The sequence below is a fragment of the Dermacentor variabilis genome, chromosome 11 (assembly GCF_050947875.1).
Source record: "Dermacentor variabilis isolate Ectoservices chromosome 11, ASM5094787v1, whole genome shotgun sequence".
In the NCBI taxonomy this organism is placed as follows: Eukaryota; Metazoa; Arthropoda; class Arachnida; order Ixodida; family Ixodidae; genus Dermacentor; species Dermacentor variabilis.
The window spans coordinates 126,335,642-126,358,517 of NC_134578.1; the positions used below are offsets into that span (position 1 = coordinate 126,335,642).

Below are 22,876 nucleotides of genomic sequence, written 5' to 3' on the forward strand. Positions count from 1 at the left end.
GCTCTTCTCGCTCGCAGACGGCGCTATCGCGTCGAACCGCTTTCGGTAGCCACCGTTCTCCTCCCCGCTCTTCGCAAGAATCTGCAGATTCCTGCGCCGAAGCCCGGAGGGGGCGCCCACACAGCTGTGGTGACACGAACAAGCGACCAGCTCTGGAGCTCGACGTACTCCGAAGGCAAACAACGCAGATTGCGATCGCTTCCGTCTCTCTCGCAAACGTGCGCGCTACGTGGCAACGGACGTTGGCACTTCGCGCTTGGACCGCTCCTTCCCTGCAGGTATCCGACTCCATCCTGCGGCGGTCTTGCTAGAGGCGCGCACTCGTCACGCTGCAGTAGATTATAATGCCTCGTTTCCGTCCCTTCGAAGATTTGACACAACGGCTCGCCACCGTCTCCTTCTTTGTGAGGTCGCTGGCGCGTGGCATTAGCGCTCAACGTACTTTGCATGATGCCGACGCGGTCAAAACGAGTCGACGGACGCACGTTCCCTGTGCGCCGAAGGCTCTCTTGATATGTGGTCCGACCCTCAGACAGACGAAGCCAAGGGAAGACCCAAGGCCGCAATGTGCGTTCAAAGAATCAGTGCTCAGTGTGTCCTGCAATTCACACCAAGTCTCGCAGCTGGCTGCGTTCTTCATCGACCCGAGAACCGAGTGATCCACCGCTTAGAGTCGTGAAAAATAGTTTGTTCAATTCAGTACAGAACAACCAGGGTTTCAGGCACGTGGCGTCTCCCTGTGTGTGGTTTCGAAGAGCGCCTTTCGGCGTGTGCTCTTTCGGCGTGCGTACTCGCGCAGCTCTCCAAAACCACTCGGCCAGTGCCAGGGAAGGGCTCTCTGCGCCGGAGCCACAACAAGTCTACTTGAGGCGGAAGACCAAGCCAGCAAGGGCTTGGCCGTAAGTGCGTTCGAATGTGCGTTCGAAGTGCCCTCGTCTGTCCGTACTTTTCCTCTTTCGACGTGCGGTGCCTTCCCAACGCGCACAAGTCCGCTAACCGCAGAACGCTTCCGACGTAGCAAAGCCGCGTTTCCTTCGCTACTTCGCAGCGACGCCGCCTTTCCCTCGGCGGCGGTCAAATAGCCTGCAGACGTCGTCGCATTGAACCGCGATCTCGACACCTCGCGCGTCACGAGCAGGAGCCGACCGGCAGCCGGCGGCCCTGTAGGGCTCGGCGGCATTTGCCGCGGAGGACGGGAGAGCGCTTTAGGCCACGGTTCCTTGCGTACTTGGCAGCCGCACCCTCATACCGCCAGTTCCATGACCAACCGAGCACCACACCGTTCCTTTAGTACTTGGGCAGCAACAAAGTCGGGTCGTTACTCCATACTCGCCGCAGGAAGCGACCGGCAGCCGCCAGCCTTTTCAGACTCGGCAGCGTTTGCCGCGGAGGACGGGAGAGCGCTCGCACCACGGTTCCGTGTGTACTAAGCGGCAGCAGGTCTCGACCGTCACTTCCTTGACCGACCGCACGCTTCGCCGTTCCCCTCGTACTGGGCAAAGCAGCAGGTCGGGTCGTCTTACTCCCCTTCCGCGCAAGAGCGCCAAGGCGGACAGAAAGCCCACCCATTGTGCGTTACGCCGTTTCTGCCCGCGGGCGCGGCCAAGCCAACCGTCCAAGGTTGCAGCCTGCGTCCACTGGGCGCAACAAATTTGGCACGGGGCGCCCCTCAAAATTCAGGCAGTCCCCGGCATGTTCGGGTATAGCCGTCCCCGCGTCCAAGCGGGGCCAGCGGCGGAAAGCGTCGGGCGCAGCGAGCTGCTTCACCCACACGGGGTTGAAACAATGGCACTCGTCACCCTTCACAATCCGGTAATGATCCTTCCGCAGGTTCACCTACAGAAACCTTGTTACAACTTTTACTTCCTCTAAATGATCAAGTTTGGTCATCTTTCCAACAGACTGGCGCAACCGAAAGGCCGCGCCGGACATCGGTCCGAAGACCTCACTAAATCATTCAATCGGCAGTAGCGACGGGCGGTGTGTACAAAGGGCAGGGACGTAATCAACGCGAGCTTATGACTGGCGCTTACTGGGAATTCCTCGTTCAAGGGGAACAATTGCAAGCCCCTATCCCAATCACGAAAGAAGTTCCACGGGTTACCCAGTCTTTTCAGACAGGGATAAAGACACGCTGTTTCCTTCAGTGTAGCGTGCGTGCGGCCCCGGACATCTAAGGGCATCACAGACCTGTTATTGCTCTGTTTCGTGTGGCTAGAAGCCACTTGTCCCTCTAAGAAGGTTGTAAGGCGCTGGGAACCCCGCGCCAATTTAATAGGGTAGAGTCTCGTTCGTTATCGGAATTAACCAGACAAATCGATCCACCAACTAAGAACAGCCATGCACCACCATCCACCGAATCAAGAAAGAGCTCTCAATCTGTCAATCCTCCCAGTGTCCGGGCCGGGTAAGTTTTCCCGTGTTGAGTCAAATTAAGCCGCAGGCTCCACTCCTGGTGGTGCCCTTCCGTCAATTCCTTTAAGTTTCAGCTTTGCAACCATACTTCCCCCGGAACCCAAGCACTTTGGTTTGCCGGAAGCTGCCCGCCGAGTCATTTGAGTAACTCAGGCGGATCGCTGGTTGGCATCGTTTATGGTCAGAACTAGGGCGGTATCTGATCGCCTTCGAACCTCTGATTTTCGTTCTTGATCAAAGAAAACATTCTTGGCAAATGCTTTCGCAGTAGTTCGTCTTGCGACGGTCGAAGAAAACATTCTTGGCAAATGCTTTCGCAGTAGTTCGTCTTGCGACGGTCGAAGAATTTCACCTCTAGCGCCGCAATACGAATGCCCCCGTCTGTCGCTCTTAATCATTACCTCGTATTCCAAAAACCAACAGAACAGAAACGAGGTCTTCTTCTATTATTCCATGCAAGCTTATTCAGGCGACTCGCCTGCGTTGAGCACTCTAATTTTTTCAAAGTAAAAGCACCGGCCTTCTCCAGGCACACAGTGAAGTGCACCAAGAAAGGACGGGCATGATGTTCAGTCCGAGCCGTCGCATCGGGTAGATGCACTACTCGTCTGGAACTGAGATCCAACTACGAGCTTTTTAACCGCAGCAGCTTTAGTATACGCTATTGGAGCTGGAATTACCGCGGCTGCTGGCACCAGACTTGCCCTCCAATTGATCTTCGTTAAAGGATTTAGAGTGTACTCATTTCAATTACGGGGCCTCAAAAGAGTCCCGTATTGTTATTTTTCGTCACTACCTCCCCGTGCCGGGAGTGGGTAATTTGCGCGCCTGCTGCCTTCCTTGGATGTCGTAGCCGTTTCTCAGGCTCCCTCTCCGGAATCGAACCCTGATTCTCCGTTATCCGTAACAACCGTGGTAAGCAAGTAACCTACCATCGAACGTTGATAAGGCAGACAATTGAAAGAAACGTCGCCGGCTCGTGGCCATGCGATCAGCACAAAGTTATCCAGAGTTACCACACAATACGGGCCGAAACCCGATCGATCTTGGTCTAATAAAAGCACCCGTCGCCCAAAGGGCTTCCGGCTCACTGCATGTATTAGCTCTAGAATTGCCACAGTTATCCAAGTAGGAAGAAACTATCTAAGGAACCATAACTGATTTAATGAGCCATTCGCGGTATCGCCTTATTTCGGCATGTACTTAGACATGCATGGCTTAATCTTTGAGACAAGCATATGATTACTGGCAGGATCAACCACGTAATCGTTCAACTGCGCGTCCAGCCTTTCAAGCAGACCGGACGCCGTTTTTGCGATGCCGAGGCCACCTTCAGGGGCCCCAACACGCTTCGTTCTCGCAAAGTGTAGCACTTTGCACAGTCCGAGACGACGGCGTTCGAGCTCGCTACGGCGCCCTCCCCGCAGGGCCGGGTATTGCCACGCGGCAAGAAGCACTCAACATTCTCGATAGATTGGTTGTGTCAACTCGATCGCGGCTTGCGGTTTCTCTCGAGCCCTCAGCACTGGTGGACCGACCGACACTTGCAATGTAGCCGAGACGGCAAAGCCGCCAGGCGACGGGTCACGCCCGCGCCTTCGGCGCTTTCGTATTTGACTTGTCCGAGGACGATGGGGAACACACCTCGATATCGTGGAAAAAGCGTCGTCCGGCAACCAGCCCCTAACGCATCAAGCGGATGAGGCTGCAGACGTGAGCTGTGGGATCCACGGGAGCGATACCGGGGACACGCTTGACGGGCACGAAGCCCCGCCGCACAAAAAACACCCAGGTCGCTTTGGGGGCGACTGCTCTCTGGGACCCCCATATAATAGCAGCGATAAGTACCCAAACCTCCATGGGGTGTACTCGTGCCACTTTCGATGAGCGTTTGGCGGAAATCGTGCCGCCTCGTAACGCCGCGAGCAAGATTGAAAGCTTACGTCGGCAGCACAATGCCGAAGTCGTGAAAGCGCAGCGCGTCCATCGAATGCTCGAACGGCAATTTCTCGCGAATGGCCAGTGCCGTTTCCTGAACGATCGCCTTTCGATCCCCCTTAGGGGCGGCCCCCGGCCGATCGATTCGAGGAAAGCTAGCCCGGCCCCTTCGCCATTTCCGAGCACGAGGGCGACCAGCGCGGGCGGCGTGCTCGACGCCCCGGCTGACGTCCTTTCGGACTTTGTCTCTTCGAGCGCTCGCGCCAACGTGGCGGGGTCAACGACGACGCCCGCCCGGTTCTCTCCCAGTTCCCGGCGTGCTATAGTGCAGCCCTCTGCACGGCGACGCCGATTCAGTAGTGGCCGTGCGGCGGCTTGTATGCCAAAGTTGCGGGAAAGGCGTCGAGCTCCCGCCGGCCCGGCTCACGTGGTTTCGGACTTCTGTCACTTCGAGCGCTGTCTGACTCTCCGCCTGAGTTTGACTCCCCGCCTGACACTGTCCTCGGAACAGGTCGCGCAGGCCCGACTGGCACCGCCCCGGAGGGAGACCGGGGGCCCATCGGTTGGCGCTAGAAGCGTGGACAACTCAATGGTCGGCTTCCCGCTCCACCGAGTAAGTAAAGAAACGATGAGAGTAGTGGTATTTCACTGGCGGCCACGAGGACCCCGCCGAAACGAGGCCGTATCCCGTGACCTCCCACTTATGCTACACCTCTCATGTCTCTTCACAGTCAGACTAGAGTCAAGCTCAACAGGGTCTTCTTTCCCTGCTGATTTTGCCAAGCCCGTTCCCTTGGCTGTGGTTCCGCTAGATAGTTGATAGGAACAGAATGTGGGTGAGGCTAAGAGTGCCTACCTGCACCACTAGTGCATCGCAGGAGGTGGAAAATAAAATGGGAAAGGGGTAAGGGGGAAAAAGAGAATTAGATATGTAAAGTATTAAGAAAAGAGGGAAAAGAAGGAGGAAAAGTAGAATAGAGAAGGAGAGTGGGAAAGTTGAGGGAGGAGGAAGAGGGGAAATCTACATCATCATCATCAGCGACCACGGCCAAGGGAACGGGCAGGGAGCGGGCATTTATTGAAGTAACCAAAAACAAAAATAAATCAAAAGGGTTTACATGGGATTTCTTCATCTTGACTTACAAAAATTACTTGATGGTCTTCCAAGGTGTTATTTCTTGTCAGGTAGTTTCATCTTGACTTGAGATGGTTGTCGATGATCTTGATTCTTCCAATGATCAAGTTGATATCTTGTTAGTAAAGTTTTGGAATGTTGTTTGCAATGTAAGGTTAATATCCATTTGGTGAAGACGAGTAGGCTGGGGAGAAAACCCCTCCGCAATGGTCATTTTGCCTCTCCTACTACATCAGGTGGTTGGGGAAATTTCATGTGTGATATTGTTCCTTGTTTATAGCTACACCTAATGTAGGTGTTAGCCTTCTGTTATTGTTACTGTGATTATATTTAAAGTAAGGTATATTTACACTTGGGAAATTTTCTCGTTTATATTGGCTACCATTTTTTCCAAGATTTCTGTCGTATTGTTTTCTTTTATTATTTCTTGTTTGCGTTTATATATTTCTTTCCCTAATAACTTCTCTAACTTTCCCCGTTCTGTGGTTACTATTTGACAGTCTTTTATGTAGTGGTCAAAGTTTTGACTTTCTCTTCCACATGCACAGATACAATTTGATTTCAGTGTAAATCTTTGGAAGTAGAATGGAAACCTACCATGACTGGAAATTGCTTGTGACAGGTAAAAGTTTGTGGGGAAATGTCGCGGATTGTTATTTACATTTTTGATCCATTGGTATGTATAGCTCAGTTTACCATCTTCATTCCACAGTCTATTCCATTTTTATTTAAGTGTTAAAGTAACATTCTTTTTGATGAATCTTTTGGTAATTGGTATGTTAACTTCCTCTCCTGTCTTTGTTGCCTCCTTGGCGAAGTCATCTGCCAAATTGTTTCCCTGATCTCCACTATGACCCTTTATGTAATATAATGTTAGCTCCGTATCTTTCATATTTGCGAGTTTGTATTTTATATCATGAATTATTGGGTTGTTATTTAGCGGATTTCTTAGCCCTTGCAATGTGGAAAGACTATCTGAATGAAGTTGTATTGATCCCTTTATGTTAGTGCTTTGTAGGTATTCTAAAGCTTTGAGTACTGCAATGGCTTCTGCTTCAAAGTTGTTACTGTATTCGGGTAACTTGTATTGTTCAACATGTAGTAATTTCCCCATTGTATTCATTATAATAAAAGCTGCCGCAATTTTTTCTTCCATTTTGGACCCATCTGTATATACCTTATAATCTGATGATACTTTTGCTTCGGTTTTATACGGAAAAAATGTCTTTTCAGCTGGGTGTGTTTGCCAATTATCGACTTTGTTATTTGGTTTGAATTGAAAGGTACATTTTTCCACATAAAGTTTTTCCCATGAAATAGAATATCGTGAACCTCCTTTGCTTTTTCTATTGTGAGGTGAATTGGAGGGATATCACACAGTATATTCAAAGCTAGATTAGACGTTGTCCTAAATGTTTTTGAAATCATTAGTAAGGGGATTCTTTGAATTGATTTCAGTTTCTTAATAATGATAGATTTATAACTACTTAACCGGTGATCCATAAACAATCATCCTTTCTATTCCATGTTTATATATTTTTCTCAACCTGTGTTGATTGTTATATTTTGCTAAGCCCATGATTCTTCACACTTTCTATGTAACATCATACACTTTTTGCTTGGTATATTCTAGGTGAGGAAGAAACGTGAGGTGAGAATCAAAAGTGATTCCTACTATTTTTATTTCTTTAGCCTCTTTAAATTTATCATTTCCAAAGAGTAGCTGTGGAGGATGACTTCTGTATTTCCTACCAATTAACATGAAGGATGATTTATTCGGATTAAATGTTGTTCCTTTTGATTGTGACCATTCGTGTATTTTTTCAAGGGTTTTGTTTGCTTTATTTTCCGCATCATTTCTGGATTTAAATTTTACTATAATAATAACATCGTCAGCAAATGCTTGTATATGGACCTCTGGAGATGTCCTTATTTCTAAAACCTCTGATATTATTATATTCCAATATATTGGACTTAATGGGGAGCCTTGTGGTGAGCCTGTTCTCAATGTGTTAGTAATGCATAAATTGTCATCTGTATACGTTATTTCTCTGTTTGTTGGGATGTCTTCTGTTATTACTAATAAATTTTTATGACAGTTGTATTCTTTTAATTTCTGCGTAACGAAAGAGGACTGTACAGAGTTAAAGGCATTTTTGATATCTAGTGAAATAATTAATGAATTCAGACCGTCTAGTTTCGCTTGCTGTATCTTAATTTCTTCTAAGGCAAGTGTAGTCGATGTTCTATGTGTAAAACCATATTGATGTCTATGAAAAAGGTTCTTAACATACAAGAAGTGATACATTCTATCTTTTATTAATTTCTCTAAAATCTTACCTAAAGTAGAGTTGATTGCTATAGGACGGAAATTGTTTTCTCCAACCGATTTGGTAGTTTTCCCTTTGGGTATTAAAATTATTCTAGACCGTTTCCATTCCCGTGGAAAGTAACCTATTCTTAAACATGCATTAAATAGATTGATAAAGAATGTCTTATGTTTATTGTATAGTTTTTGTACAAAAACAGTTTTAAGATTATCGGGTCCAGGGGCAACATTTGTTCTTAGGTGTTTAACAATACAGTCAACTTCAATTTGTGTAAATGGTTTATCATTACTTAAAGCATCCTCTCCAATGTATTGGTCGTATACATTACTGTTGTATGTATCTTGTTCTTCGTAACTACTGGTTTCTCTCACATCTCCAGTTGAGTGTGAATTTCCGTTATCACGGTGCAGATTTTCTCTGTCAACTGAGAATGTGGGAAATAATTGTTCTAATATATATTGTACAGTTTCTTGAAGTGTTGTGGTATTTTCGCCATTCTCTTTGGTTATACTGGTAAGGAGTATTTTGTTTTTGAGCTGCTGTCGTGCTATCTTATAAGGCAAAGAAAAAGGATATTTAGTTATCTTTGTGCATAATCCTTCCCAGCTTTTGTTTTTCGCATTTTCAAGCATGTAGTTATAAACATCATGTTCTTGGTAATATTCTTTCTTGAATATTATTCTTAATTCATCCTTTGCTCTTTGGTATCTCTTACGCATAGCCCGTACTTTCTTTCTATCTCGAGATCTGTTGTCCACCAAGCATTAGTTGGATGTTTCGATGGGTTTTTCTTCTTCGTATATTTCTTCTCTAAAGTTGTGAGTTTTTGGTAAAATGTGTTGAGGATATTTTAATGTCTTCCGTAGTAGCCATTGCTTCCTGCACTTTTTCGAACGAAGTATCCCTAATCATTTCTTCCATCAGTTTTTGTTCTCCTTCGAGTGTTAGCCCCATCTTTTGTTGTGATTTTATGTTTGATATGTCAACTTTGATAAATCTGTGGTAACTGTTATTGAAGGTTTTAAGAACTTCCCATCCGGAAATATTTTGAGCCAGTTCATTATTTACTATAGTGAGGTCTATCCAGCCTTTTGCACGTTTAGTTTTGAAAGTTGGTGGTGAGTTAGGGTCATTTACTATGTGGAGATTTTGTCGAATTAGCATTTCTAGAACGTCTTCTCCTTTTTGGTCGTTATTTTGGCTTCCCGAAAGGTTGTTTTTGGCATTAAAATCACCCATAATCCTAATGTTTTGGTAAGAAAGTTTTTGTATTAGGTTGTCCAATTTCAATAACAGTGGTTAATTATCTTCTTTAGTTGGACAATAGCAATTAATGATCAGGATTTCTTTTTCAAGACTGCCAATCCTCGCTGCAATAACTTTATCTTCGATTAATACGGGGAAAACTGCTATTCCTGGATTATGGATTATAATGGCAACTTTAGGTTTGTCAGGGTGCAAAATAATTCTGTGCTTAATAGGAAAGCCAATTATCTTGTTATCTAAAACATAGGGCTCTTGAACTATAGAGATATCATGTTTGTCTTCATCATAATAGTTACGTAATGACTGGGTTGCTTTATACGCTCTACCTAGGTTAACTTGAATTATGTGGAAGGAATTCTTGTGTTCTTTATTAATCTGTATTTGTGCATGTGTTGTGAGTGTTGTAGAGTTAGGTATTGTAGGTGGAGCCATGATTGCTACGGAAGGATTTGTTAGTCAATAAGCGATACTAGTCTCCTTTTTTCTGCCTCAAGGGTCGCGAGATAGACTGGACACCTCCAAGACATCATCGAGTGTTTGGCATCTTCGGGTGGAGATTCGTCTTCCATACATGCTGGGCAACTGGATGCCTCCTCACAGTCGTTACCTTGGTGGTCTTCTCCTCCACAATTGAAACATCTTGAGTGTTCTCTGCATTCGTTCTTCAAGCGTCCATATGATGAACACTTGGTGTATCTTGGGATGAAGATGTTGTTATATAGAGGACATCTATTCCAGTTGACGTTCAGCGTCTTCCTGGTACCCACTGCAGAAACTGCCTTCTTGTTTAGGGCAATAATTGCTGTAATTCCATTCTTGCCCTCCCAATGCCTGCGTAGCTCAATGTCTTCTTCGTTACATCCTAAATGGTTCTGGGAGACGATCCGGTTGGTCAGTCTCGATGTCAGTGTCTGGGTCGATGCCAACCACCTTCATCTCAATCTTCCTTGGTTTTAGATTCCTGAATTGAAGGTTTTGTGTCTCCCTGTCGGCCTGGATAGCCTCCTTCAGCTTCTCCAGTGCTCCTTTTGAAGTCGTTGTGACCACCACTCCGTCTCTGCCTAGCCTCATTGACGCGTCTGTTAGTCCCAGTTTGGATGGGTCAATTTTCCTTTTCAGGACAGACTCAATCTTTCTTGTTGGGAGAGATTCGGAAGTGATGATCAATGCCGAAGTCTGCTTTCTGTCCTCCACTGGAGGTTGTGGCAGGGTGTCGTCGGCATTGGTTCTGGTGACGTCTGCAAAAGTTCTAGCGGCCTTTGTTTTCTCCTCCATTTCTTTTAGTCGCCCTTCCTGGTACTTGTTTTCATGGCTGAGCTCCAGGGTGATTGCTTTGAGTTTGGTATACTGAGACATGATGATGTCCAGTTGGTTCATTATCTCCTCGTCTCCTCCTGCTGCGGCAGAGATTTTCATTAGGCCTTTCATCATTGCTTTGTCGCATTTTGCCATTCGTGCCACTGCTGGTCCCTTTTCGCGGATTGGGGGCAAGTCTTCCCTGTCTGAAGCATTATCTCCGATGTTCTTTTTTCCTTCTTTCCGTTCTTCGTCTTCCTTTTCAGTCTTCTCCGATTCTTCCCCTGTGTCTTTTTGGGTACTGCGTCGTTCCCATTCATCCACTTTATGGTTCCAGAATGGTATCTCAGAATCTTGAGTGCTCTTCGTAGGTGGATGATCTTGGCTGAAGTTTTTTGTCACCTCTTTGGGCTTTGCTTTCTCAGCTGATTCTTGATGTGCCTTCTTTTTTGGATTCTTCTTCTTGTGGGAGTCCTGAGGTTGTGTTTGACTCATTGTGTCGTTCTGCTCCGTTTCTGCCTAACCGTCTGTTAGTCTGGTCACTCTGCGGCTTTTGCGGGCAAAATCAGCTGAGTTGTGCTCACTGGGCGAAAATTGGTGGGAAAAGTGCCTCAGTATGACAGCTGAGGCTTCTACTGGCCACCGAAGAGGAGTAGCAGCGATTTCAGCAAAAAGAACGAATTCCGCCAGATTTGGCAGATTTTGGCAAAGTAAGATGGCAACGATGTGGCGGAAGTTTTCATCCTTGGGGTGAGCGGTTCATTTCCTTTTTGGTAATGTTGCGCTGCTCTGAGACTTCTGTGATTTTTTCTGCGACTATGTCCACATTTTTAAGAGTTCAAGGACAGAAGAATTATTGTTCTAGGAGCAAAATTGGCGAAGTTACAGCCATTTGTATCGCTGGATGTACCCACACAACATGGCGGCCCCCATGGGTGACAGCACAGGTAGGGCGACATTTCTTCTTCAAAATAAGGCCTCAGGAAGCTTGTCGCACCCTGTGGTTGAACACAGACGTTGTTAGGGTCGCTCTGAACACCCTATAGCAGTTTTAGCCACTAGAGTTGTCTTTTCACGTTGTCTACAAGTTCTGAGTAGCTGTCCTGCCCCTTACAAGATGGCGGCGCCCCTGTATGCGGGAGAACCACATGTAAACAATGCTTGTTTCACGCGATTTTCGCACTTCGAAACATTCTCTTTGCTCATTGAAGGTTCCTCGTATCTTCGGGCACCTCGGGACTTCCTTTTCTCCAAGTTTGAGCGGCGAGAAGGCTCGATTATGCTGTTTTTCTCTGGGGTGGTGGTCGAAATAAAGATGGCCGCCGACGGAGCCCAAAGTGCGTCGAAAAACCCTGATATCTCGACTTCTAGGCCGTTTTATGGTACGCCCACACTAGCGACAAAAACGCGCGCGACGCGCCGCACGCGGCAAGCGCCCGCGCGGCAGACGCGTGAGGGCAAGTCCAGAGTCGCGTTTTGCGGCACGCGGCAGCGGCCCGTGGAGTCCCCCGTTGTCTCGTTCCATTCGATACTTCTCGTGACGACGCGCTCTCCGTTCTGCCCATTTCGTCTTCCATCGGAAGTGTCTGTGTTTTTTTGCGCCACTGCCGGCCACGCTCAGGCATGTCGGATACGGACGAGGAGCTACTGGTGACTGAATGAACACTATAATACTTGTTTGTTCTTTACTTGTGTGACGCCGACGTGCCAGAAAGCGGACAAGAAAGTTTTGGGTGCGTTACAGGGACACTGAGGGCCAGGCGCACACTGTGCTTCCCCGATGCCAAACTGCTGTCCATAATGTGCCAGCGGTTGGCGCGCAGCTCCTTATCGACGCCCGATTTATCATAGAGGCACGCATATCCGCGAACGGTTTCCAAAAACGCCTCCATTGCGAGGCGAATTCTTCGTCGACGCCTCAGTGGCGGTGTGGTAAGGCTTAACAAAAACAGCCCCCTTGACTGGAAATGGCCTCTGAGATTTTACGGCGCGCGTGTCACTGTTCAGTCTCAGAGCCCATAGATTATGATTCTTTGCTTATGCGACAGGTGGCGCCACAACAGCGCGGCTCGTAAAGCGGCTCGCTTCTGATTGGTGGTCGTTTTGCGTCTGCCGCGAAAAATGGGTCTCGCACCCATTCGCGCGTTTGCCGCGCGTTGCTGCCGCTTTTCGTGAATCTTGCCGCGCGCGACAGCACCGCTCGCCGCGCGCGGTGTGTCGCGCGCGTTTTTGTCGCTAGTGTGGACGTACCATTAAGCGGCGATTCTTGCGTCCGGAGGTGCCTGAGATGTTTATAAAAGAGGAGTACGGAATTTGAGATTTGTACTCACTCATTTTCTTGCTAGAATGATGAAAAAAATTACCGACGATTACGTTACTTCCTAATGCGAAATTTGAGCGCAGCAAATAAGCTGTTTCACCTTTTCGATAGATTGAGGCAAAGAAATCGAGCAACACATGTATGCGCTATCACAGAATTTTTTTTTTATTTTTCACACGTATTCCTTTAACAAAGACTCCACTAACAGTTCTTGACAGTCATGAAGGAAGCTTTGTGGTCGGAGAAATAGACTGATATATGTTCGACTTGGTACACCAATGCTTGATTCTCAAAGACGACATCTATACAAGTGCCTCGCGAGGTTGTCACAGCCGTGGGACGCGTTACGAGCGAGAGGAACGGGATGTTCTCCCGCATAAGTGTTAGGAAATTGCTGTTTGTCTTTATGTCAAGCCGCCACCGATCTGGCTCTCTGATTGCCACCGCACAGGGCGAACGGCAGCGGCAATTTCGGCTCGGGCGGTGCACATATACAGATCCGCCGCCACCGATCTGGCTCTCTGATTGCCACCGCACAGGGGTTGCATTGGAGGAGGAGCGAAGAAAGGAATTAAGTTCGAGCCGGCGCTTTGACAACCGGAGACTCGCAGGAAGAGGGGGGAGGGGGGCGGCGTGTACACCCAGCGGCAAACGATGGGGGCAGAAGCGCGCGCAGCAAGCGGACAACACGATAAAGGGAGGAGGGAAGAGATAGCAGCGACTGACTGATGCCGCTGACGCCGATAGTGAGTCAACCCCAGCTGCGGATTTGGTTTCAGGGACAACGCCGCCGATGCCGACACAAACAATATGATACCCTCGCTTCCGCAGCGCTAAGAACCAGGTCTAGCCGTGGGAAGGTGGTCACGTATTCGTCGACGTGCCGGGGCCTACGTGAAATAACCGGCGCGTCAACTGAAGAGCACCCTATCCGCCACACAAGAACAGGGGGGGGACCCTTTCCTCCTCTTTCTGCATGGCGGCGACGGTGTTCTATGCAGTCACGTTATCTTGACTCTAGCGGCGTCAGCGGCATCCAGCGGTATCAGTCGGTCGCTGCTAGCGCTGGGGGGATGAAAGGGGGGCGGAGCTGGTTACGAGGCCGACGACAACGCCGACGATGACGCGAAACCCAGGAACGGACGCCAAAGAGCTGCGCTCTAAAAACCCGCTCCCGGTTGAACCAGTGGCCGCAGGTGCTGGAGCCGACGATGATGATAGTAGCAGATAGGGAAAGTGGGCATCCGTTAATCCATTCATGCGCGTCACTAATTAGATGACGAGGCATTTGGCTAATAACATGAATTACCACAATTCTTGTGGTGTTGGTGGCCACAGCAAGAAGTAGTGTGGAGGACGATTGGAGAGGACCAGCGCGGCAGGGGAAACCCCACCACACGTCGGTCCTTGCAGTCCTGCTCTGGCCTCCCCAAGACCTCATTTGAGTGTGAACTATCTTGAGGAAAGCTGTTGTGTGTTTTGTTATATTTATCTTATTCCGCTGTGGCCAACCTCCGAACTTAACACGTCATAACGAGCAACACAGTAGTAGTAGTAGGGAAAAAAAACAGAGGAAAAAAGCACAAAAAAAACAATAAACAAAGAACGACAACGACAAAAGTGATACGCGCAACGAATCTCAAGGAACCTCTACACTCGTTTTCGGAATCTGTTTAGACATATCAAACTACCCCTAAGGACACAAGCACTCAACCAGGCGAGATCCCCCCGTGTAAGACCCAAGGTCTTACCTAACTGCAAAGTTTCAGAACAAGTCATACCCCGAGCACCAAAAACCATTCCAAGTGAGGAGAATGTCTTGTGCGGATCAAAGCAGCTCGGCAATGGAGCATACTTCGCAGACTTTTCACGTGTCTTATCCCTCAACACACCAACATTGGAGTCCCATACAACCGCCAAATCGATCACTAGCACTTCGTCTGCAGTCTCAATAACTAAGTCGGGTTTCAGTCTAGTACCCTCCCGAGTCGTTAAGCGTGGTTCTTCACGAAACAAAACGCTCGGGTTCTTTTCTTTAACTAGACGGGCTACTGCTTAGCTACGAAGTTGTGTCGTTCTGTTCGTGCGAGGTGAACCGACTCACACTCCTGTAATATATGGAATGAAGACTCGGGCTTCTCTTGACAGCGACGGCATAGCCGTGACTTGGGATCGCTACTTTGCTTGTTAGTTAGGGACTTTGTCGGATATAAGTTTGTCCTAAGGCGCAGAGCCTTAAGACGGTCACCTTCTTTCAACAACTTGGAGTCATGGTACAACCAAGTGTTAGCTACAGCCTGGTCGTGGTGCGCTAAGAGGTCCTTATTGGTATATTTAGACTTGAAATCAGACCACCATTTCTGGGATCCTCTATTTAGAGCTGTTTGAACCGCCTTCGGGGAAGTAATTCCTGAAGGGATTTGAAATAAACCAGCAATATGCTGAAAGTTCTTGTCCAAGATACTATTAAAAAGATTGTCTACGAATGTGTCCCCTAGTCTAAGCCGGCGCGCGAGGCTCTTGTAGTGGACAGCCTGAGCAACTTTCTGTAACTGGATGATACCCAACCCCCCATTCTTAGACGAAAGCCATACATGCATGTTAGGAAAACCAGGAGGCAAGTGAAGAACACTCTTAACCCATTTGCGAACAAGTCCATCCGGCCTGCAGTACTCTGAGGAAACCTCTAAAGTATTCGAAGCACTGTATAGGAATACTGGAAGAACCAGCTGTCTCAAGCAGTGCACCTTCTGGAACGGCTTCAAGGATGCCTTCGAAAGGAGTTCGAGGAGTTTCATAGCCTTTTCAGAGTGGACTATAGGATTTTTATTTATGAAAATACTGAGACCTAGATACTTAATTAGTTCATCTCTACCTTTCGGCTTAATATCCTGTCCCAAGATAGACAGCGGAGGAATGTTGTAGTTAAAGCCCTTACTAATGTGGTCAGGACGCCAACCAAAGTACTGTGACTTTAAAGGATTAATGTGTAGATCAACATTTCTAAGAAAGGAAACTGTTTCGTCTATGAGAAGTTGGAGTCCTTCGCGAGAGTCTGACATCAAAAAAAGGTCATCTGCAAACGCCATTGCAGACATTGAGCTTTCATGCAACGGAACACCCACACCTAACTCATTTAACCAGTAGATAAAAGGATCAATTAAACAATTGAACAGAAAAGGAGAGAGGGTCACCTTGCTTGATACCTCTTCTCAATGGCACATGGACATTATCTGAGATACCTCCACAAGTGTATGTGGTGGTACAGTTTACATATAAATGTTTAATTATGTTAAGGATACGTGGAGGAACTTTACGTGCCTCTAGGGCACTGAAAATTGCCGAGTGAGACACCGAATCAAAAGCCTTGCGCAAGTCAAGACTTACTGAAAAAAAGGGTTTACATTTAAGTTTGAGTAACCTCATTATACCTTGCAAGACAAGCAAGTTGGAAGATGTAGTGCAATCTTCGGCAAAACCGGACTGATATTTATGGAAATGGTTAGTGGCACTCAGCCTACATAGTAAGAGCTTAGAGAATAACCTAAAGAGGACGGGGGAGACAGAGATTGGCCTAAAATCGCCTGCACCTCCCGGATTGGATTTCTTAGGGATGAATACTGTCCTACTTTGTATCATTTCCAATGGAACCAGACCAAAAGCTAGCCAATTATTGAAAATGTGGCATAAGATGCTAGGAGGTACCTTTAAAAGTTCAGAAGTTGGGACATTATCGGGCCCTGGAGAGGACTTTAAACAAAGTAGTCTTATAGCGACAGCAACTTCTCCCTCCATGAACAGAGATTCATCAACCTCAAGAGCTATTGACGATTCAAGTGGGGAAGAAAGTGGTGTAGAATAAGTGTTAAAAATGGGATCAAATTCTTCATGCAAGTCTTTCAGAGAACATGCAACCGAGGAACCACCTATGAGAAGGTGATCAGCCAGAACTTTAGGACCTAAGTGGTAAAGCCTTTGGTGTTCAATGTATCGCAGTCGCTTACGTTGGTTTCTATTTTGTGTCTGTGGAGTGTTAGGAGTGTGAGGACTGATCTTCTTTTTACTTTTCATTTTCTGTTTTACTCCGAAAGCTTTATAGATGACGCGGAGATCATCCATGGAAATAGGACCTGCTATTAGACTTGAGACGATAGCCTCATCTGTTATTCCAACCTCGCAGAGTGCGAGGCGCACTTCAGAAGTTGAGAGTTCTAGAGGAGGGGGAGTTACCTCGCCTGAAAAGGACGGAAGAGCAGGGGGTGGGACCACAGTTTCAGATTTCAATAGCTCAAGTATGCCTTGGTATCGACTCGTACGCCGAACTTGTGAAATTGAGGAGATTGTTCGGCTGCTGAAAACGTCATGGAGTGCTTCATTTATCTTTTTATGGATACCTATTTTTATTTCACGTTTTCCCAAAGCTAGTAATTCAGAGTCAGACCATCGACAGTGAGAGTAAGAAGGACCATCAAGATGATGGACTTCCCCTAGGCCAGTGTGAGTAGCCTTAAGCTTGGATAGAATTTCTGAGTACCTCGATTGTTTGCATATCTTCTCGATACTTTCCCCGGACCGGTAAAGAAACTTTGTTGCTAGGACATCGATCATAAAGTAAACTTCACCCAATCCCAACTCGGCATAAGCCGATGTTTCTAATTCAGCTAGGGTCCACTGACCACTAATTAAGTAGACATACCGACTCGTCGAAAGACCAGATGAGGACAACACCGCTTGGGCGTCCACAGCGCTAGAGACAGGAACCGAGTCCTGCACAGAGACGTCAGGACTACGCTCATGAGCACTACAAGTTAAATCACCAAGGCTCTCGCCCTCATCACGAGTCGTCAGAGAAGACGGAATGCCAACTGACACTGGACTGTTATTTATTTCAGGTAGGTCAAACTCGTTGACCACCTCTTGTGAGGAATGTTCAGCAGTTTGAGACTGCAACTGTGAAAGAGTAGTTCGTTTGCATTTGGAAACACGCGAGGAGATATTTTTACTGGACGGTAGTTTCTTATGAAGACAATAAGGACATTGCCATAACAAGTGAGTATCATGCAAGGCATAATGTGTTTCTAGCTTGACTCTCGAAGTCAAGCGACTATTACAAATGTTACATGTGTAGACATCGATACTGTAAGATACTGTATGTTCCATTTCGAAGTTATAACTACCGTGGGAAACAATGCACGTCACCTGGGGCAAAAAAAGATATGCAGCACAAGTCGAGGCACAAAGTACGAGACAATTTCAAAGCCTATTATGTGGATAGTGGTATGTGAAGGTTGGTGGAGTACAAAGAAACCTAGCTCAAAAGTACAGACACTTTCAGCCCCCAAACTGCTTTCTTATAAAAACAGGCGCAGCAACCTTAAACCTAACCCTATTTTGCAACTGCTGGTACAGGAAACCGAAGCTAAAACTGCTTTACTGGATCAGACGGTGCAGCAAACCGTAAAAATTATGCAGTCGTAATTTCAGACAACTTAGAGCGTGGCACAAGGTCAAGTAGGATCCAGAGAACATCCTGCTAGGAGCGAGCTCCCCTTCCTTGGCAAGCCAAGGGCGTGCTTTTGGGCGGGAGGCACGGACCCGCTTTAGCAGACGAACTAATCTTCCTTGGCAAGCCAAGGGCGTGCTTTTGGGCGGGAGGCACGGACCCGCTTTAGGAGACTAACTCCTCTTCCTTGGCAAGCCAAGGGCGTGCTCTTGGGCGGGGGGCACGATCCCGCTTTAGGAGACTAACTCCCCTTCCTTGGCAAGCCAAGGGCGTGCTTTTACCGGAGGAGCACGAACCGTTCTCTGGACCACAGACCTGTCCTGCTTCGCTGTTCAGCCGGTGCAGTTAACCAGATGCAGCTCCCGGTCGAACCAGTGGCCGCAGGTGCTGGAGCCGACGATGATGACAGTAGTAGATAGGGACAGAAAGTGAGAGAGGCATAAAGTAGAGATGCCTCGACCTGCACCACTAGTGTATCGCAGGTGTGAAGAGAAAGCCTAATTTAATATAAAAAATGAGGGAAGATATCCAAAAATGTTTTTTTGAAGAAAAATAAGAAAAGAAAGAAAGAGGGAAAGAAGAGAGTAGAAGATGGAAAGAAGTAATGACCATCACCGTCGGCGAAACCACAGCAACGGAGCGGGTTGGTGCGGGATTTCTTGATCGATAGATAATTTACATATATGTTTCTTCATTTTGAATACAATTGACTTCTTGAGGCTTGCTTGCCTTGAGCCTTGTGTCTTGAGGCTTGCTTGCCTTGACTTGCCCTTGACTTCAGGGATCTTGCATCGAAAGTTGAAACGAACTGTTTTCTCCTACTCTTCTTGACGGTAATATGAGATTTCTCTATTTTTCATGATGTAAAACGTTTGATGTCCTGCTTCCATTCCACGGGAATTATTCTATAATAGCCTGGGAGTGGAGCAAGTGATCCCTCGACTTTTCGCAGGTGATTAAACTAGGTAAGAGTGATTTGGTACCCGATGCCGGACGAAAGTACGTTTTACACCTAGCCCTTCCGGGGTTCGGTTCTCCTTCCGACGCGGCATCAGGTCTGTGTATAAAGCAATTATCTTTACATGGGTTAAAATTTAAGTTTTGTTAGTGTTAGATTTGTGGGATGGAGTCTGTAATTATCTTTATCATTTCCTCGATAATGTCCAGAGCTTGATTGTTTTTAATTATTTCTGGTTTTCGTTCTTTAGGGTTATTTCCAACAATTTTAATTAATTGTTTTCGTTGGATTTCTGTTATTCTACATGATTCCAGATAATGATCAAAATTTATGGCTGCTTGTTGACATTTGCATGTATTCGTGTTGGACAAGTGGAACCTAAAAAAGTAATGAGGAAATCTCCCATGACCTGAGATTGCCTGAGATGTATAGCAGTTGCCTATAAAGTTTTCTGGGATTGTTATGACATTTTTTATCCATTCGTAGGTAAAGCTATTTTTTCCCTCATTTTGCCATATTTTGTTCCATTTGTCCTTCACCAAAATATTGAGTTGTTTTTTAATAAATGGTTTGGTAGCCGGTAAATCCACGAACTCTCCTACTATACTAGCCTCTTTGGCTAACAAGTCCGCCATATCATTCCCTTTGTTGTTGTTATGTCCTTTGACAAATGATAGGGTTATTCTTTCCCGTGGTAATCCTAAAAGCTTTTTCGTTATTTTAACTATAAGTGGGTTATTGTTTTTGGGATTTCATAATGCTTGTAAGCACGAAAGGCTGTCTGTGAGGATTTGGAATGTATAACTAGTTTCCTTTGATTCTATCTTTCTATTGCTTTTAATAGTGCTATCGCTTCACCCTCATAGTTCGAAGAATATTCTGGTAATTTGAACAATTTTGTTGTTAATGTTTCCCCTCTTGAATTATATGCAACATATGCTGCTCCTACTTTCTCTTCCATTTTAGAACCGTCTGTATATATTTTCATGTCCACGTCTTGCTCTTTGTCTGTGAATGGAAAGGACAAGTTTGTAGACGGGTGAAATTCCCACAGATCGTATTTTGATACGACTTCATTTTCGGTAAACACTGTATCTTTCCATAAGAAGTTTTTACCTTTTGCGAATATTTGATATGTTTCTATTTCCTTTTCTATTGTTAATGCTATTGGTGGGATGTTGGCTAATATGTTTAGAGAGTAATTCGATGTGGTTCTGTATGCTCTGGTTAGTAGGATTAGTGGTATTCTTTGAATTGCTTTAAGTTTTTTATTAATCTCGATCTTTTTACTGTACCAAACTGGAGAAGCGTAAACAATCATCCTCTCAATCCCTCTAGTATAAATAGTCTTTAATTGCTTCTGTTGAAGTCCCTTTCGCCCTGCAGTAAATTTACTTAGTTGGTAAGTTAAATGGGCTACTTTATCTTTAATGTATTGCATGTCAGGGATAAATGACATTTTTGAATCGAAAATAACGCGTAGTATTTTTAATTCCTTCGTCATTTTCAGTCTTTTTCCTCCAAGTTTTAAATGTGGTGCGTGACTATCATATTGTTTACCTATAGTTATAAAGTTTGATTTTTCTGTATTAAATTCAAGTCTCATTTCTTGTGCCCAGTTATTTATTTGGGTTAATACTTGATCGGCTTTGTCCTCTAGAGTTTTCCTTGCTTTTGCATTAAGTACAACTGTAATATCGTCTGCGAAGGCCATTACATACGTGTCTTGAATACTTTTAGCTTCTAATAATTTTGCCATCATCAGGTTCCACAAGAGGGGACTCAAAGGTGAACCCTGTGGGGATCCTGTCGTTAAATTTCTGTCTATTTTTACATTATCTTGATCATATCTTATTTTTCTGTTGGTTAGCACAGAGTGTATCATTGATCTTAAGTTATGTGGGCAATTGTATTCTTGAAGAATTTTAGTTGCTATGTCCGCTCTAATACCGTTGAACGCATTCTTAATGTCTAATGAAATGATTATGCTGCTATTTTTATCTATTTTATTCTTGTTTACTCTCTTTGTTATTTCAAGAAGGGCTGTTGTTGTCGAGGTAATGTGGCGAAACCCAAATTGTTTTATGTGTAGCTTATTATTTTTAAACAGGAAAAAATATAATCTGTCTTTAATTAGTTTTTCTAAAATCTTTCCTAAGATAGAATTAATAGCTATGGGCCTGTATTTACCTACTCCTATTTTTTCCTCGTTATTTGCTTTATTTATTAGAATTATCCTGGATGTTTTCCATTGTTTAGGGAAATGACCAAGTTTTAAACAGGCGTTAAATAGATTAACAAAATATGTCTTGTGTTTCTCGTATATTCTTTTTATAAATTCAGTTTGTAAATTGTCAGGTCCCGGTGCCACGTCCTTACGCAAATTTTTTATCACAGAGTCCACTTCTAAGGTGGTGAAAAGCGGTTCAATGCTTCCGCTTTGTAGTATAGTTGTGTTTACTTCTGATTCTATTACCGGGTGGTCATTGCACTGGTGATCACCCTGTAACTGGTGTTCGGATTTATTTTCGGCTTGGTCTGAATTCCTAGTAAATGTGCTTTCTTCTACTGGGTACAGTTTTCCTAAAATGTATTCCACGGTTTCTTGTAAGGTTTGAGTGTGTTCGCCATCTTCTTTTTCAATGCTGGATATAGTAATTTTCTTCTTAATCTTATTGTTAGCTATTTTATAAGGGAGGTTAAAAGGGTTTTTTGAGCTAGCTGAACAGAAAGCTTCCCAGTTTAAGTCTTTCGCTTTGTTCAACATGTTGTTATATATGTCGTGTTCTGTATAGTATTCTTTTTTGTATGCTTCTCTGATCTCGCCTTTAGCTTTCTGATATCTTCTTCTCATTGCTCGAACTTTTTTTCTTTCTATTTCAAGCTCTGTTGTCCACCAAGCATTTATTTTGTTTTTAGGAGGTTTTAATTTTTTTGTATATTTTATTTCTAGATTATTTAGCTTTGAGTAAAATATGTCGAGACTGTTCTCTACTTCTTCTATACTCCTAAATTCATTGTTGTTTGCGAATCATTGGTCTTCTAATATTGCGTCCAAAATCTTTTTCCTTCCTTTAAGAGTAATTCCATGTTTTTCCTCTTCCGGGTTGTGTCCTACCTGTATTTCAATTTTTATATATCTGTGATCACTATTGTTAAAGTCTTTTAGAACTTCCCATCTAGTAATGTCAGACCCGAGTAGATTGTTTACAATTGATAAGTCAATACAACCTTTTGCCCTTGATGTTTTAAATGTTGGGGGAGAGTTACTATCATTTAAGACTATTAAATTATTCCTAATTACTAATTCTAAAATGTTTTCCTCTCTTGTATCATTTATTTTGCTTCCCCATGTAGTGTTTTTGGCGTTAAAGTCACCGGTTATTAAAAGTTCTGTATATTGAATAGAGTTTAACAGATTTTCTAGCCTTGATAAATATTGGAAATTATCCGCATTAGGTGGCCAGTAACAATTAATAAGATGTCTTTGCTTTTGAACTTTATTCTCATTGCTATTATGTTTTCTTCTACTAAAATAGGGAAAGTAAGTATTCCTTTATTGTGGATTATTATTGCTACTTTCGGTTTAACGTTATGTGCTATTATCTTATGTTTCATAGGGAATCCGATTATTTTATTTGCTAATGCATACGGTTCTTGTACTGCGGAAATATCTTGTTTATATTCTTCTTGATAAAATTTTAGTGATTCTGAT

At 45.1% G+C, this 22,876-nt stretch overlaps 2 non-coding genes and 1 pseudogene across 2 annotated transcripts; all 3 read right to left on the reverse strand.

Moving 5' to 3' along the window:
* Positions 1-522: 522 nt before the first annotated feature.
* LOC142565110 (5.8S ribosomal RNA) lies at positions 523-675 on the reverse strand. Its single transcript, XR_012824796.1, has one exon. It is a non-coding gene; the product is annotated as a 5.8S ribosomal RNA (ribosomal RNA).
* Positions 676-1,813: 1,138 nt separating this feature from the next.
* LOC142565157 (small subunit ribosomal RNA) lies at positions 1,814-3,680 on the reverse strand. The gene has a single exon (XR_012824840.1). It is a non-coding gene; the product is annotated as a small subunit ribosomal RNA (ribosomal RNA).
* Positions 3,681-18,344: 14,664 nt separating this feature from the next.
* On the reverse strand, positions 18,345-20,592 carry LOC142563653 (uncharacterized; annotated as a pseudogene).
* Between the last annotated feature and the right edge of the window lie 2,284 nt (positions 20,593-22,876).